General features: G+C 40.0%; 1 protein-coding gene across 11 annotated transcripts in view; it reads right to left on the bottom strand.

The window, feature by feature from the left end:
• LOC117771240 (teneurin-3) overlaps positions 1 to 17,768 on the bottom strand; it is a 204,489-nt gene that overhangs the window by 131,870 nt on the left and 54,851 nt on the right. For 2 of the 11 annotated variants that reach the window (XM_034602269.1, XM_034602180.1), the window contains exon 1: positions 1,601 to 2,029. The exons of the other annotated variants lie outside the window; for them this stretch is intronic. The gene's annotated coding sequence lies outside the window, so the exon portion shown is untranslated. Of the gene's footprint in view, positions 1 to 1,600; positions 2,030 to 17,768 lie in introns of those variants that run through there. 11 annotated transcript variants of the gene reach the window in all.

Genomic DNA, 17,768 nt, shown 5'->3' on the forward strand with positions numbered 1-17,768 from the left:
CCCCACACACGCCACACCGAACACACACACACACACAACACACACACACACACACACACACACACACACACACACACACCAACAGGCGTTTCAAAGCACAAAATGCTAGAAGCAGACACGATAAATTGCCTGAAAGCCAAATCACACTGCAGATGTTTTCCTGAGTTTTACCTCGTTGGTTAAATACAGTTGACTCACTTCTGTCAGGGTGACAGACAGCACGGATGAACATATTTCCTCCTTCTATTCAAAATTGAATTACACTTTAGAACCAAGACTTACTACTTGTAAGGAAAGTATTTTGAATCAATAAAACAAATAGCACCTATACTCTCTACATCTGAGATAAAATCCAAACTTCACAAGTGCTAAAATATGAAGACCGAAAAAAAACAATACCATATCACCATGTGACCAGTTCAGGTACGAACATGACTTGATGGCATCACAACAAAAAGCAATGGACTGAGGACTGCTGAAAGCCTGCAACACTGAGTGATCACGAATTAGGAACCAAGCCTGAGGTGTGTTACACGAGGGCAGCTCTGTGAAGTATATTAATATTAAGTGTGATCATTTCAAAGTCTACTTGGTGTATCATTTCACATTTTGAATGTTTAAAGTAGAAATTCAAAGCACCCCTCATCAACAGGAAGAACAAGAATAGATCAAATAGGAACAAATAAACACATTTTTGAAACTTAAATGAATTCAAGGGCCAGCTGCTTCTTGTTCAGAGTCACAGTTTCTTTTATCTGTGTGGAAAGAACCTCCAGAAAACTTGCTGGTGTAAATTCATGACAGACTGACAGCAGTTTGTTTCTCATTATGTCCTCCACATTGATTGCTACTCTAATTATGCCAATACTCCCAATCCCCTCTCTGTAAATATTGCCTGCACATAATGGCCTCGAAATCTAAAGCAGCCTTGAAGCTAATGCTCCCTGTGTATGATTGAGCACAGAAATATTTGGTGTGTGTGCTTAAGAGGACTGCAGCAAGGAGACAAAGGCAGTAGTCCCTAATTGGCTGGCAGCACAGGCTACTTACTGGAGGAGAGTCTGACAGTGATTTAGGATGAGCTGATGTGTGAGTGACTGCTCGTGTTGGACTAGAAAGTGACTGGGGAAAGAAAGAAAAGAGAACTGAAGAGCTGCCTGCACCAAAGACTGTCGGCTTACTCGCCAACTGTCCGCTTGATTTAGCTTTGAAGTCTCCAGTTTGGACGGTGAGAGCACAGGCGAGAGACTCAGAGGGAAACAGGTGAGAGGAGGAAATAGAAAAGAAAAACGAAAGATAATACAGGAACACAAATGGCAATTCTACCACACTCATCTTCTCTCTCTCTCTCTCTCTCTCTCTCTCTCTCTCTCTCTCTCTCTCTCTCTCCTGCCACTTCCTCAACAAATCAAACAAACCATGAGGCCAAACACACCCGCGCGTTTTTGGTTTTGTCAATGAGTTTTTAATTAGTCAGCCAATTCGAACAATGAGAGGTAAACACACACGCACACGCACACGCACACACGCACACACACACACACACACACACACAGGGGAGCTGGAAGGAAAAACAAGAGGACTGACTTCAGTGGTCTACCTTGTCTGTGTGAGTACTCCAGTTTCGCCTGAATGGAAGAGTTAATGTTCCCAAAAAGCACACAGGGTCCCTCCAGGCAGCATGAACACCGAGTCTCCCCGCTGCTGAGGGGAAAATAACATCACACCTCCTCTCTGCCTCCTCTCTGCCTCCTCCTGCCTCCCCTCGCTCCTTCCTCCTCTGGAAAAGCTTCACAAAGCACACGCCGCGTGTCCTGACGTCTCTTTTTTCTGCCTCGCTCCTGTCTCTCACTTCTTCTCGTGCAGCCACTGCGCCTCCAGGTGACAGGAGGAGAAGGCAAATGTGAATGTCGTCGCTCCTTTTCTTTACCTCCTCTACGTCAGTTTAGGAAAGTGCACCAGTCTCTCCCTCTCTCTGAGCCCCTCTGCCTCCCTCTGCCTGACTCTCACCGCCGCCCCGCTCCCTCCCTCTCTCTCCTGCGCCCCTGTCGCTTTCAAGCTCACTCGCTGCTGGAGCGAGAGAGGGGGCGGAGTCTTGGCGGGGGGGGGGGGGGGGGGGGGGGGGGGGGGGGCGCACAGGGAGCAGAGGGAAGAATGTGATTGGCTGACACAGATGGGGGTGAGAGAGATAGAAATGGTGAGAATCATGAGAGGAGGAAATACTTGGAAGGAGGGACTCTGAGTGGACAGAGAGAGAGAGAGAGAGAAAGAGAGAGAGAGAGAGGAGATGAGAGGAGGACCGGGGCGCAGGGCACTCCCTCTCTCTCTCTCTCTCTCGCTCTCTCTCTCTCTCTCTCTCTCTCTCTCTCTCTCTTCTGTGTCCCTCTCTTCTCTGTCAACCTCTCCTCTCTCTCTCCTTCTCTTCTCTCTCCCTCTCTCCTCTCTCTCTCCTTCTCTTCTCTCTCCCTCTCTCCTGTCTCTTCCCTCTCTTCTCGCTCTCCCTCTCTACCTCTCACCCTCTCTTCTCTCTCTGCATTCTTTTGCCCTGATCTCCCCGATTTCCCGACCGCATATGTATTCATAGCACAGCAACTACCCCGCTCAGCCTCACACATGAGCTCTCTCTTTCTGTCTCACTCTCACAAGCAGAAATGTGGTGCGTGTGCGTGTGCGTGTGCGTGTGTGTGTGGGCGTGGGCGTGTGTGTGTGTGTGTGTGTGTGTGTTGGACTGATGTATATACCAAAGGTACTAAGAGAGAAAGAGAGGGAGTGACTGGGCTTAACTGAGGATTCGGTAACAGAGCAGCATGAAGGTATTTTACAAGGACTCACACACATTCTCTCTCTCTCTCGCTCTCTCTCTCTCTCTCTCACACACACACACACACACACACACACACACACACACACACACACACACACACACACATATGTTTATATATATATATAAAGAGAGATATATACATCAGTGGTTTTCTCAAAGCTTCTTCCCACAGAGGGGGAGTTAGACTCTAAAGTGACCATAGTCACTGGTTGTCTGTTTCTGTATGTTGGCCCTGAGATACACTCGCGACTTGAACAGGGTGTCCTCCACCTCTTGCCCAATGTGACCTGGGATCACCTCTAGCTCCCTTCACGCCCCTCAACAGGATGAGCAGTATAGATAATGGAAGGATGGAAATATTCAATTTTAAAAGCAGGATAAATTGGATTTCAAGCAAAAATAAAAAAGTTATCCAAGCCTAAAACCTCTGATTGTAGTTCCTTAGGCACAACTGAAAACAGAGACTGGACACTGCAGGTAAATACAGTTTATATTGGACATAGGACTAATTGGAAACAACAACACACACACACACACAATTTCTGAAAATATTTTTTCAAAAGATTTGTTATTATCAGATGTTTCAGTTCACTATAGAAGACATGAATCATCCATTTCTTGTTATGAGATGTTTTTTTTCTAATTCTTATTCTTTCTTATTCCTCAAAATATTAATAAAATGTTCAATTGATCTTCTTGACAGTCGTGCTTGATTTTTAGTGCCAATTTCTTCAACAAAAAGTAACCTTTGACTGTAGAAGCAACATGGTCAGGTTGTGTAACTGGTTTGTGTCAGTAAGAGTCACCAGTATTTTTTATAAAAATATAATAACATACAGGAAAATAAATGTTGAATAAAATGTTATCCTTTATTGCAGAGTGATAACATAGTTTTTAATAGTTTGTGCTCAATTTGTCAAAGAAGAATTTGAAACCAAACAGTGTTTTCAGCATATGGCCCGTTCTATATTGCAAAAACGTATACAATTGTATATTTTGACATAATCTTAATAAATAATTATTTTCCTGTGATATTTTAAAATATATATATATTTTTTATTAGTCCACTTACATACACTTAAGTTGTATAAAATATAAAATATTTCTTATTCTTTTGAAGTTACACCATTTGACATTTTCAGGCACTTTCAGTCTTATCTTTTGTGAAAAATGGTATAAATGTTCCTTTAAATGACATGAAACCAACATAAACACAAAATATACATTTCAACAAACCCGTTAACACTCATAGAAAGTGCTAAGGTCACACACAGAGGTCATATTAAAAGCCCAAAGGCCTGTTGAGCTTTTGCAATGTTGACTATTACATCAAGACAAGAAGAAAAAAGGCAGAAAAATAAAGCATGAGATGAATGTGCAACAATAAACAAAAATACATGCATTTATTTAGCCAGTACTTTTTTATAAGCTCATTTGATTATGAAACGTACATTGAGCTTTTGACGGCAGAAATTATTAATAATAATTTTGTCATGATACAGGTTGTGTGGGATCTAAATATTTTATCAATCTATACATTATTATAATCCTCACTTACAGTATACACACACACAATAATTGCATTCACACATACAGCCCCTCCAGAGAAAGTCCAGAGGATCTCCAGAGTTCAGTCCATGTCTGAAGGCAGCTACACTGTCCATTCACACTACAAATACCAAGCAAATGCACAACAGCCACTGCATTTGCAAAATAAATATCTACGCAAACCAAAATGCATCACTACAAACCACATGAGAATGTTCACTCTGCCTATTAGTCTATCGTGTCCATTCTGAACATGTTTATTCAAATTAAGTTGAAGCTCGACTTAGTACACAGAACCCCCAATTGGACAATCTGTTGTTATTGTTGTGAATTCTCCCACTGTCGCGAAAGCACTGCTGTTGCCATTGCTACAGATATTTAAAGTTTATTAATAATGAACATATTACGTTCCATATTCACTTTTTTATTGTTTGCGTGCTGGATGTTGTGTGCAGAGCGTTATATATTTACTCTATGTTGCAGAGAGAACGTTAGAAAACGTAGCTTTCATCCTATCTGGTTTAACTGCAAACCAGATACAGCTGTTCTGATTCAGTTTTTTGCTTTGATTTTATAGTCAATGTTTTTCAAAAAATCTAACTGAATTTTCTTTATTACTGTTCAGGTTTGAAACAAATGTTTTCCCACATTGGAAGGAGAAGAAGGGAGAAAAACATCCTCCATGCAGGCTTCTATGTGGCTATTTTAGATCCCAATACCCTGCAGGAAGAGGCAGGATTGGACTCACTGGGCAGTTTTCTTGCTTAGTTTTCCCTCCTTCCAGCAGTGAGGCTTTTCTAACACCAGTGTATTTGCTGGTGCCCCCCACTGACCCACACAATACTGATTCTATATGCCTTCAGAGTGTTTGTGAGAGGGTGTGTGTGTGTGTGTGTGCGTGTGCGTGTGCGCGTGTGTATATACATGTTTAAGTGTGCAGTTGAGCAGCAATAAAAAAGCCCATGTGTGTATATGGGTGTAAGTGTGGGTCCCTCTTTGATTCATTGTATGGGACCAATACTGGACAAATACACAACCTTTGAGTAAGGAAAGGATAAAAGAGCTGTGCCAGGAAAAAGGTGAGAAGGACAGTAGCTTAAACAAAGTAACTGGTAAAGCAATATCAGAGCCATAAACCAGCAGATCTTAGAGGAAAATAATAGATGTCTTTCTTTCTTAATCCTTAAAGCTTCTTTCAGACATGCAATAAACTCTGGATATTCTCCTGAAATCAGACGTATGTGAGAATGCAAATGTCAGTCAGTAAGCTCAGTTCGTCTTGCCAGGATGATGTCCGAATGAGTGAATGCAGCAGGATATTGTCCACAGAATTCACCATATGCGATCGGGCACATATGATGTTTCTCATGTCTGGTCCACACTAGGTGCGTGTGCAGCGCATGGCGGCTGCGTCTTACAGGCGTATGTTGTTCCCACAGGGAGTGTGTCTGCTGCGGAGCTGCTATGTGACATTTCTGGTATGACTTATGTATTTCCTCTAAAAAAGTAGCCATGTACTCAACCTGCCGGACCCAATTCTCCAGACTTTACCCGGACTTTGCCTTTCACACATGCACAATGCAGCTGGAGGTTCTCTGCACAGACGCATTCACACCGGCATCAAATCTTCAGCATTATTTATTTAGGCGAGAGGTGGATGACGTGACGATGTTTACAGCACCCGGACACCGTCGTTGGCTCTTATCACCACCAACTCTCTTAACATCTTCGTCTGTGTCTTCAACCGGGATATATTGGTTTTCTTTTTGTTTTTATTCCTGTTTGCGTCAGTCGCGCGCCCCACGCCCCCCAGCCCACTCGCCCACGGTGAATTCAGCAGGGGATTCCCTGCTGTGTTCTCACATCGGATTCTCCTGACTTTCTGCGCACTTTATACCATGAGGCCAGGCGGACCAAGTCCGCAGTCTCTGCGGAGGATCTCGCATGCACCTCCTCCGGAGAAAACGCGGAGGATCTGCCTGCGATCTGGAGTTCAGTGCATGTCAGAAAGCAGCTTAGGATATGAAGCCGTGCACCTCCCAGTGCGTGCACCACTATGAGTTGGGACATTTTAGCCTCCTGGCCAGACTACAAAATAACAGTAATCATCTTGACCAGCACCCTGTAGCTGTGTGTGAGGGAGCAGAAGAGAACAGTGCATGTGTATGTGTACACACATTACCCTGTCAACCTCTGTGCAGTCCATTCAAAATAACAGTGATTACTAAGATCATATGGGGGTGGACTAAACCATTTAGGATAAATGATGGCGACCTGCTGCTTACCCACCTGTGGTTTAAACACATCATAACACACACACACACACACACACACACACACACACACACACACACACACACACACACAGACACAACTGAAGGCATAAACCCACACAGATTACTATCTTTTCAAAGTCACATGATGGAAAATATGCCAAATTCATGGCCACACAAGATGTGTGACATATAACCGGAACACACACCCTTTGTGTTTCTGTTGAAAAGGCTCAATAGGTGTGTGCCAAAGAGACCACTGAATCTACTTGTGGGAGACAAGTTTTTCTATTCACACCTTGCATTACAATATGTCTTGAATGTGTCTTCATTGACCGTTTGATATTAGATCTCACTTCCCAGCTCCATATGAAATATGTTATTTATGTTCGCTAAAAGTCTATACAGATGTGTTCACTGTTAATGTGTGTGTACACACTTGTATTTATGTCTGTGCATGTGTTTGTCATTGTGTCGGCACAAGCGAGTGAAAGAGAGAGAGGTAGAGAGAGAGAGCAGTCAGGAGGGGCTGAGTGGATCAATGAGCTGTGCACAGCTCTGCTATGAAGAATTATGTAGTGTTCAGTGATGAGATTGTGACAGTAGTCACAAACAAAGGAAGTGAGAGTAGAAAGTTTGGGCAGCAAGAGGCGTAAATAGACTTTTGATTCTTTGTAGCAGCTCAGAGGACATCAGCTGTTCCATATGTGGAAGTCCCAAATTTATTAAGTGAGCACATTTTGAGTAGTTGCGACGTGTGCTGCGCTTCGCACACATCACAGCCTAGTGCTCGCAGGAAGCCCGTAACCAGCTTTTACGTCACCATTTGTCATCAGGACTTTGGTATATTATAAATTAATATTACAAATTTTATATTTTCGACCTAAAATTAAAATTTGAGGCTAACTACACTTGCATACAAAGTATGAGCTTTGTTAGGGAGACTACAAGTGCAGCATCTTGAATAAGCACTTCTACTGAAAGCAGTTTAAATGTACACACATTGGAAAGCAACACTGAGGTACCTTACATGTGTGACTGTGCTGGCAGTATACCATTTAGCAAGACAAAGCAATAATCATTATGCCATGATCTGTAAGAAGAAAGAGAACATTCAAAGCAGTAACATGGTAATGCTTTCGTTGTGCACGTTGCAGAGACCATGACGTTCTCAACACCTGTGCGCCTGTGACATTGGAATTTGTAGTTATAGAAAACAGTGACCCATGTGTATCAGTAAATATGGAGTCACAGAGAAAAATGCTGTAGGAGCAATGTTGTTGTTTTTTTTCTTTCCCAAAAATACACACACCTTCTCAATGTCTTCATTACAGGTGCACAAATCCCATGTTCCTAATCAAAAATCAAGAAACTCCTGTTCTCAGAGTGTTGCTATGGTTGCTGTCTACTACTACTCTACTGTATTAAAACATTTATTTCTATCCAAATCCGAGGTTGGGAAACATTAACCAGTACTTTATTTTTTGGTAGATGTTGATCTTGATGTGGATTGTGTTTCCGGAGCAGAGCTGGTCAAAGTAATCAGAGTTAAGTGGTCACTGAGGTCATTTTAATCAGATCTGAGCTGTAATGAAACCAAATGATTGAAGGAACAAACTGAAATTCAAATTCCACGTTATTTAAAACAGCAACTGAAAATGCATTTTAATAAACACAGTTTCCTTTTCTCACTCTTTCCTTTTCTGGCTCCTGGAATGCTGTCTTCTGAGTGTAAGGAGAGCAGGGTTATAAACAAACAGAGAGTTTCAGATAGGGGCTTTGTATTTCAGTACCAGCTTTCTCTCTCTCTCTCTGTGTGTGTGTGTGTGTGTGTGTGTGTGTGTGTGTGTGTGTGTGTGTGTGTGTGTGTGTCTAAGACAACATGAAATAGGTGCCCCACTCACACATAAAGTCACCACTGGAGCAGTGAATGGACAGATGGAACGACAGCCTGCATACTACCTTCAAAGTAAGCACTTTGCTATTCTTTTCCCCCTTTGCTCTTTGTTCTCAATCGCTCTCATAGATCTTATCCATCCAAAAATTCTGTATGGTGTGAACCTTTCACATTGCATGTGTTGTGAGAGAGGTCGAGATGAAAAATGGCAGGTGGCAAATACTGTAATACTCTCAGCTTATATCTAACACACACATACAGGGGCATGACCCATATTAAGTTACAATGTAGAAGAAGGTTGAACAAGTATAAGCAGATTACAAATACCTTGAGAGTGCAATATGAGGGAGATAAGACTTGAGAGAGTGGGGTGGTGTTGGGGGAGTGGATGGGGAGAAGGGGCCAAGAGAGGGAGAGAGAGAGAAAAAAAATGAAGGAATAAAAAGTGCATGACTCATTCATACAACATATTTCACCTTCCCTTCACACAAGCTTTAGAGTTTTTGTCTCACTCCTGTTCTTCTCATTCTCTCACCTTTGTTCTCTCCTTTTAGATGATGTGATTACTTAAAAGCCTCCATCCGCTCATCATGATGATGGGGGTGGAAACATATGAATGCCCTTCTGAACTGTGTGTGTGAGTGTGTTTGGCTCACAGCAGAGGTGCCATTCAAAAACCTCCTCCTCACCTCCTGTTGCACAAACCACTAACCTGTCCCATCTCTCTTTCTCTCTCTCTCTCTCTCGCTCTCTCACGGACACACACACACACACACACACACACACACACACACACACACACACACACACACACACACACACACACACGGCCTATTTAGTATACAGGCAGGTTTGAATTAGGGTTTAAGATATTGAATAATTATGTTTATGGTCTGTATTAATTTAATTAGATTACATTCTTACTTAATCGTTCATAATATACACATAAATAATACATTCTTTGGAGCTGGTGTGAATGCCTTCCTCAAGCTCCATCCTCAAATAGATGCCTGGAGTTTGAGGGTACTGCACAGTTTCTTAGCAGTTCCTCTTCTAGACATAGCCCTCAGATGTTTTACCTCGAATCTTCTGGGACCATTCTCCCAGTTTGTGGTATTGATTCCTTAATACTCCTCCCACAGGGCTCACTTTCACCTCAGTTGTTCTTCTCGATCTTATTGTGCTCCTTCCTCCTGATATCAGCTGAATTGCCTCATCTATACTGCCCTCTTCTGCTCTTTGTCAACCTGTCTGGTTGGTTGGTTAGTCAGTGACTATTTGTCAGTATGGAACTTGAAGTTGCACAGGATCTAAGCTCTGTTGTTCTCAACCACTTTCAGTGGTATGTCGCATTGGGTACCTCTAATCTATACTCTGCACAGATATTTCTGTACACTATCCCACCCACCAGTTATGCCTCATGCTGTCCCAGCTTGCATCTTACACCCCGCTGCTATGTGCTGGACTGTCAGGAGCATCTTTTCACCTTGGGTCCAGCCTCTTTTTGGATCTGGTTCTGAGGAAAGTGACTGATGGCATCATCTTTAATATTTTTTCAATTGTTTTTTTTTACAGTTACTATGTTAATATTGCTATTGTGAATTATTTTGGTCACAATAATCATTTACAGAAGCTCTATCATGAGGACATAGTAAGACAGGGCATGTCAAAAGAGGTTGCAAGGAAGGTTTAACTTTTTAAAAGTTGATGCAGTTGCAATATTTGTGATGAAAATGCAATGGTGGCCCTGCAGGCCAACAACAAAAATATGTACTGGTACAAAACTAATGATTGTACCATGTTTGATAGTCTGGTCTACGTCTGGTACTGGTCTTGAATTCCAGGCAACAGTACCGGTTCTGTATCTGTTTAAATGTGAACGGTACCCAACCTTGGAACCCAACCAAATATCTGCAGTATCTGTTGGATATTTCTACATTTTTGGCTGTGAGCTACATGTCTCACTGAAATATTACAGTTTTTTTGTCTTTATTTATTTACTTGTTTACCTAATGCTGTTCTCTATATTACCATAAGGCTATATAGAAGACAGTATGTGAAAGAAGCGGAACAATCTAAGTGTCATTTTAAGCTGACTAGTCTGCGGGACAGACAGACTGGCCAACCCACTCAACAGGCCTGCATACACTCACACTTTCATACACACACATATTCAGCTAAACCGCCTTTGTTAGTGTCATAATCACGTTAGGAGCCATATGACACTAGAAATAGCTGCCAAGGACAGACAAGGCGATGTGGTAGTGTGAGTTTGTATGCAACTAAGAGAGTTAAAAAAAAAGGAGTGTGTGTGTGTGTGTGTGTGTGTGTGTGTGTGTGTGTGTGTGTGTGTGTGTGTGTGTGTGTGTGTTTCTCAGTAAAATAATCCATATGCTCAGGTCAGCCACACTATCACTAGCGTCACAGACACTTTCGGGCAGACTAGCATGTCAGTGTGTGAGTGTATGTGAGAAACAGAGGGAGGCAGGGTGAGACATTCAGAAAATGGTAGTTATCTCTCCATTCACTGTGAACAACATTGATACATTGAATTCAAGTCTCCTTTCCCTAATTAAAAAATTGAAATCTAAGTGTATATTTGCAATGCTCCTTTGTATCCCTTCAGTTTGCTATAGGGTTCAATATCAGCAGTATTAGCTGACTATGCTCGGCATTGTTGTCTTAGTTTGGTAAAAGGTTAATCTTAAAAGTAATCACACTGGGAGGCCACAAATAATTTCATTCTCTGCAAGCAAAGGCACAACTGCACATTACTCCAAATGACTATCATTCCCATGTTAGTCCTAAGTTATATTCAATGATGTACAAATTAAACATAAATAAAGTAAAGTAAGTGCAATATAATTGAAAAGTATCAAACGAAGAGGAAGAAAAGGATCATAATGGTGTAAACAGTAGAAATGACAAACTGACAAAAGGAAGGAATGAAGACACAGAGAGGCAAATAAACACTGAACGATCCTTTCAATGACCACATGGCTCCCTTTTCCCTTGGGGAAAAACATTAGTATATGATGATGTAATTCTCTGTTATAAATTGCTGGGCCGTCGGTGAGAGAAACATGAGAGTTAACATCGAAGGGCCATTGTGTAGAGGATGGAAAGTATGACTAACGGGATCAATCTCATCAGGAGTATTTTTTCTTCATAATGACATACAACACACGGTATTCTAGAAGTTCTTTGAAAGAACAGCCATGGTCTCCTCTCCATGCAAAATTAAGTAAAGCGTTTTTTTCGGCCCTCATATTCAATAGGAATTTCTCCTGCACCCTAGTCTTGATACATCCAGTAGGATTGTACCATATGTACCACACCTGTGTTATCAGGGTAATAATAATGCGTCACATAGGAGCATACCAATAGCAGGCACACTGTTCAGCTTGGGAATTGGTTATTGTTTGGTTGAGCCATAAAAAAATAGCTGGTTAGAGCTGGAAAGATCCTGATATGGAATATAAATAAATACTTCCATTAGGATAGGTATGCTGTCATCATTACAACAATACACACAGTTTAAGTTGAAGACCAATAATGATCGAAGGAAACAACAATACAATATCCTACAGCTGTCTCCTGTGTCAAAGTCCAGTGTAGAAATCGATCCTTCAGAAACCCTCCTATATCCCACCTCACCGGCCACAAAAGGTCGCATAACATTTTTTTTACAGGACAGTGTTAGACTGAGAGAGAAGAGGAGAAGGTAAGAGGGCGCAGGCGAGAAGCAATGTCCTAATGATGTAGTGGCTGTCAGAGAATTTGCTTCAGAGTGCAAATGATCCTGTAAGACCAGCATGGCTATTGATCCAGCTATTACACATCTCAACATACTAATGATTGTGTGTGTGTGTGTGTGTGTGTGTATGTGTGTGTGTGTGTGTGTGTGTGTGTGTGTGTGTGTGTGTGTGTGTGTGTGCTTGTGTGTACATGCACGCATGCATTTTTGTGATACAGAGAGATGGAACAACCATGTAAAAAAAACAGGTAGTTTACAGTTTTTACAAAAGACATACAGAATGAATACAAAATTTAATTTTGAGAAATAAATAGAAGAGAATAGTATAAAGAAAAGAGAAGAACAATTTCAAACAGCAAATGTTATGGAGATGTTTTGTGTGGGTGTCTGTGTGTGTGTGCGTGTGTATCTTCTAACAATTCTCCTATTACAATGTGACAGATATGAAACCCAATCTGAACCTGATCTGCTTGAAAGCCGATCTTAGTTCTCACCTTGAATATTTTCAATCGCATTCAACCCACACACACTTGCACGCACACTCATACGCATTAATGTGCACACCACACAGTACATCTTTATAGTTATCAGAAATCTCCCAGCTGTACTACTTATTCACATGATGAAAGAATTGCACCTCTGATTCAAATACCTAATTTTCATGTTATCACAAAAACACAAGACCCATGTTTAAAAGAAGCAAAAGAAAAAGAATAACATGTGTCTTATACGCTAAAAGTATACGTGAGACAAACTGTGATTTGTGAATATTATCTATACAAATACAATTTGATTGATTTATAACTGTATGAATAAGCATATTGTATATTTTAATATGAGAAAACAGAGTTGGGTGGGATGCCTTCTTAGGATTTTTAATGAAAATCTTGACATTCGACTGTCCCCGAAAAGCCAGGCAACATTCAAATTCCAGATATTTGAAGTTCAACACCTTCTTTGCATATGCAAGATGCAGTTGGGCAAAACACAGAGAAATGCTGTTTTATTTATATTTTTCAAAAGATAAATTGTGTGTCAAGCTGCAGTGATCAGATCCCAAGACTCAGGGAAACTCACAAAGATGGTTGTAGAATATTTTAGGCTGAACTCTCCCTCTATCTCCCTCTCTCCATTCCCCTCTGTCTATACCTCACTCACTCCTTCTCCCTCTGCACTTCTGGTAATGGATTTAGTTGAATGGATTCTGAGAAACACAGGTCAAGAGAGGAAGAAGATGGGAGGGGAGGCAAGGCAAGGCAAGGGGAATGGAAGACTTGTTGTTCGTGTTAATCTAATAATGGTAATTGGTAATAATAATAATTGGTGTTTTAATAAGTTTAAAATTTATAGATATATATTTATAGATAGATTAGTTTCAATGTTTGGCAGTTTTTGCTATGTAGTATATTATAAAAACAATGAGCTGTACTTGAATAACATAATAAACTAGAAGAGCAAATACCATAGGTTCAAGTTAGAACCAAAAGTGGTTCTATCTATCTATCTATCTATCTATCTATCTATATATAAATATATCTATCTATCTATCTATCTATCTATCTATCTATCTATCTATCTATCTATCTATCCTTCTATCTATCCTTTTATCTATCTATCTATCTATCTATCTATCTATCCTTTTATCTATCTATCCTTTTATCTATCTATCTATCTATCTATCTATCTATCTATCTATCTATCTATCTATCTATCTATCTATCTATCCTTTTATCTATCTATCTATCTATCCATACATACATACATACATACATACATACATACATACATACATACATACATACATAATCAGGAACCTTTCATAAAGAGTTTGTTGAAAATCTACAATTGTATTTTTTATAAAACTAAAACTCATTATTTTGAAATCTACTTGTTTGAACAAAATTGTTCCGCAGGAACCTTCAGGTATTTCCCTCAGAAATACAACAGAACATAAGTGATTAAATAAAAACTATTTGAACAAATGAAATTGAAAAAGCAATTTAGTCCAGTGTTTTTTTTCTCATTTGAATTAGTAGTTCAACCTCACAATGGAAATAGAGACCTTACCTTGACAATAGCATTTTCCCCATTGTGTTGGTGATCAGAATAACAGTTTTAGCTTCTCCTTACAACATATGTAAAAGCAAAAACAAGTTAAACATGTATGGTTGAACATAAGTAACCATCCAGGACACCACAAGGCATCCAGAAAGGGCATTGTCTTTCTCAGGTTTTGGGGTACTCAACATGGAAGAAGTGATAGATTATAAAGGCAGCAGCCAGGTCAAGGGAGATGTCCATGCTTTATTATTTGTTGAATTGTGTGTCAGTCATGACCTTTACTTTTACAGCCTCATGAATGGGGGTTAGTGGGTAATGTTAGCTCACACAGCTAATGCTAATGTAGCTAATGCTAACACACTAACGCTAACTAGCAAGCTAATGCATAGTTCGCTCTTTAATCACACGATGTGAGACAAAAACATTACAATGAGGTAAAAGTGTGATTCTGGGTGAAATTTAATCGCAGTTAACCTAGACTCCACCACAGATAGAAGGATTTCATCACATCGTTTGACTGAATTTACTGTGACTGTAGATCTCCAGCTCCAGACCAGAGGAAACAGACAAAATGGCGACGTTACATTCTTCTTCTCTCCAAAAAAGATGATTTACATGAAAAGGTTCTTCAAAACACCAAAAGAGCAGTTAGGTGTGGGTTGAAGAACTCTTCTTTTGAATTCAGTTCCCTCAAAGAACCATAAACAGCAAAAAAAGGTTCTTAAGCGAGAAAAGGTTCCCCACAGTACTCAAAGTACTCCAGAGTACTTGTGAAGAACCTTTTTTTCTTAGAGTGGTTAATGGCCCATTTCGCCATGTTAAATACAGAGACAAATTCCTGGATCTGCCCATTTATCCAGATCTGCTCCAAAATTGCATGGCTTCTTCCTTGGGTGGTCCCCTATCCTTCCATAAAATGTCATGTAAATCGGTTGACTAGTTTTTGCGTAACCCTGCTAACAAACAAACAAATGCAGAAGAAAAAACTCCTTGGCTAACGTAAGCATCATATAAAAGAGCCTCAACAAATTTGCTAAAAACGCATCCTAATAATAAATAATAATAACTGAACAGCTTTAACACTGCTTTTCTCTTCTTTTCCTCTAATTTTTCACCCCCACTTTTCATGTTCAGTGAGAGCCAATGAGCTCTCACCTGTCCCGCCAGGATTTTAAATCTGTGCAGAAATGTTATTTTCTGTTTTTAACAATCACCTTGGTCACCAAACATATGAGACATACTGGTTTTGAACTGCTCATTGGAAGAATGAACATGTAAGAGTCTGTCCAGTCTTAAATAAGGACTCGTCTACTTTTCTCTTTTCAGAGCAAGCCATGTTATGTTATTTTTCTTACTATTCTGTAACTCACTCCTCCTTGATTGGGTGGGTGGTGCCATGTGAGATGATGTAAATTAGATGCAATTGGTCTGTGGGTGTCCTGGGCTGCAAAATCTCTGCAATAAAGGCTAGAAAAGCTGCACCTGTCAGAGTAGAAAAGCTCTGTCAAATATTGACAATTCTCAATGTTTTATCATTATGGATCCTCATGGGACAGGAGTGTATCAGTGTGCTGCTTTTTATTTGATCACATTGGAAACATTTACCAACTAACCTACGGACACAAATGTCTGTGTAAATTGTATTCATGTTTTGTTGTCACACAGCCCCTAAATTATCCCAGCTCACAACCCATTGGTTTCAGACTCACCTTGATGTATTGGTATAAAACCTTAACTCTGAATGTTGACTATCAGACAGAATTGCACTGTCTTGTTGTGATGTCTGTCTCCACTGTGCTGTGAGTAAAACTCATCTGAAACAGAAGGAATTGTATTGTTCCACAGATGGAAAGGAGAGGAGGGAATAGAAGAATAGATGGGGGGGGGGGGCACAGAGAGTGATGCTGTATGGTTAATGATTTATTATAAGGCACTTGATGGAATGAAGTGTCTTCATTAGTGGCGCCAAAGTTAAACCATCTAGTCAGTTAGTCTCTTATTCATTGATTTCTCTGGTCAGCACTAGATTTGTATTGAATATGACTGGCACCAGGGCTTTGTGTGAGTGTGTGTGTGAGGGGCTTGTATCCTGTGAACTCAGCTACTGAACACTTGAGTTATTGGTGGAAAACTTTTTTCCAATTTTTCAGTGTACACCTGGCACAGAGGGAACTTCACACACACACACACACACACACACACACACACACACACACACACACACACACACACACACACACACACTCAAGAACATTCCTGGGAGAGAATATAATAATGTATCAGCAGCACTGGTGCAATATTAAAAGGAATAACTTTCTGAAATCAGAAAAACAGAACTATAATGATTATACTTACATGGACAAATAAGTGCATAGCTAAGTATATGATACCAATCCTAAAAGTTGATCATTGAAGTGGATAATAATTATAATTTACATAACAAATGGCTGCAAAAGTATTTATTTACTGTCATTTTTATTTATTTTATCCATGATTAGTGGACAATCTCCCCTCAATCTGTACCAAATACTGTGTAAAAACTTTAAGTGATACACATGTGAGAGAGAGTTACTGGTTATGATTACTAATTACTACTACTGTTATTATTACAGCTGTGGGTTGGTACTCAATCCAATATATATATATATATGTGTGTGTGTGTGTGTGTATATATAGTTTATTTTATTTATGTATTTAGCTCTGGGAGCCCTCTTCACTCAATTATTCAGTTAACCCTTTGTGAAAGTTTTCTTTCCTTGAAAAGGTGCTTTTCCTTTCCACCTAGAAACTTGCAAGTTGGAAATATGCATTCATCTCATGCCTCACATAACACAGAAATGATTGATTGTCCGGGTAGTGTGTCTCCTGGCCACAGGGAATTTTAATAACGGTTCAAAAAAAGGTTGTTTTCGCATGAAAGTTTTAGCTTGGATTTTGTCTGCTTTGGCACTTCATATGTTCTAGTGTCTTTTGAGGGGTTTAGTGATAATTTGATATACTTATGCTGTAAAATAATACAGAATGAGAGTCATTCTCTGGTATTATATAATGGTGCATACCCATCTTATATAAAAAAAAAAGTTTTGGAAAACATTAATAATAAAATATGTAATATATAGCCTAAAGTTATAGTAATATAGTAACTTAGATAATAGTACATGATAAAATATATGATATGAAATCTGAATATTAGTTAAACAAATCAAATCCTTCATATGCATCTCAGGTAATTATGGATGAAAAGTCAGCACTGCTGCTTAACAGCAGAAGTCCCTGCCTCTCCTAATGACAATATTACTTTGTAAATAGGGATGCCACAGTAAGAAACGTATGACAAACTGGTGCTACCCATCACTCTGAAGAAAAGATGTGAGTTGGCTCAGTGTCTGTTAGGCGCTTATGGAAATC

Source organism: Hippoglossus hippoglossus, chromosome 1, assembly GCF_009819705.1.
Source record: "Hippoglossus hippoglossus isolate fHipHip1 chromosome 1, fHipHip1.pri, whole genome shotgun sequence".
NCBI classification, from domain to species: Eukaryota; Metazoa; Chordata; class Actinopteri; order Pleuronectiformes; family Pleuronectidae; genus Hippoglossus; species Hippoglossus hippoglossus.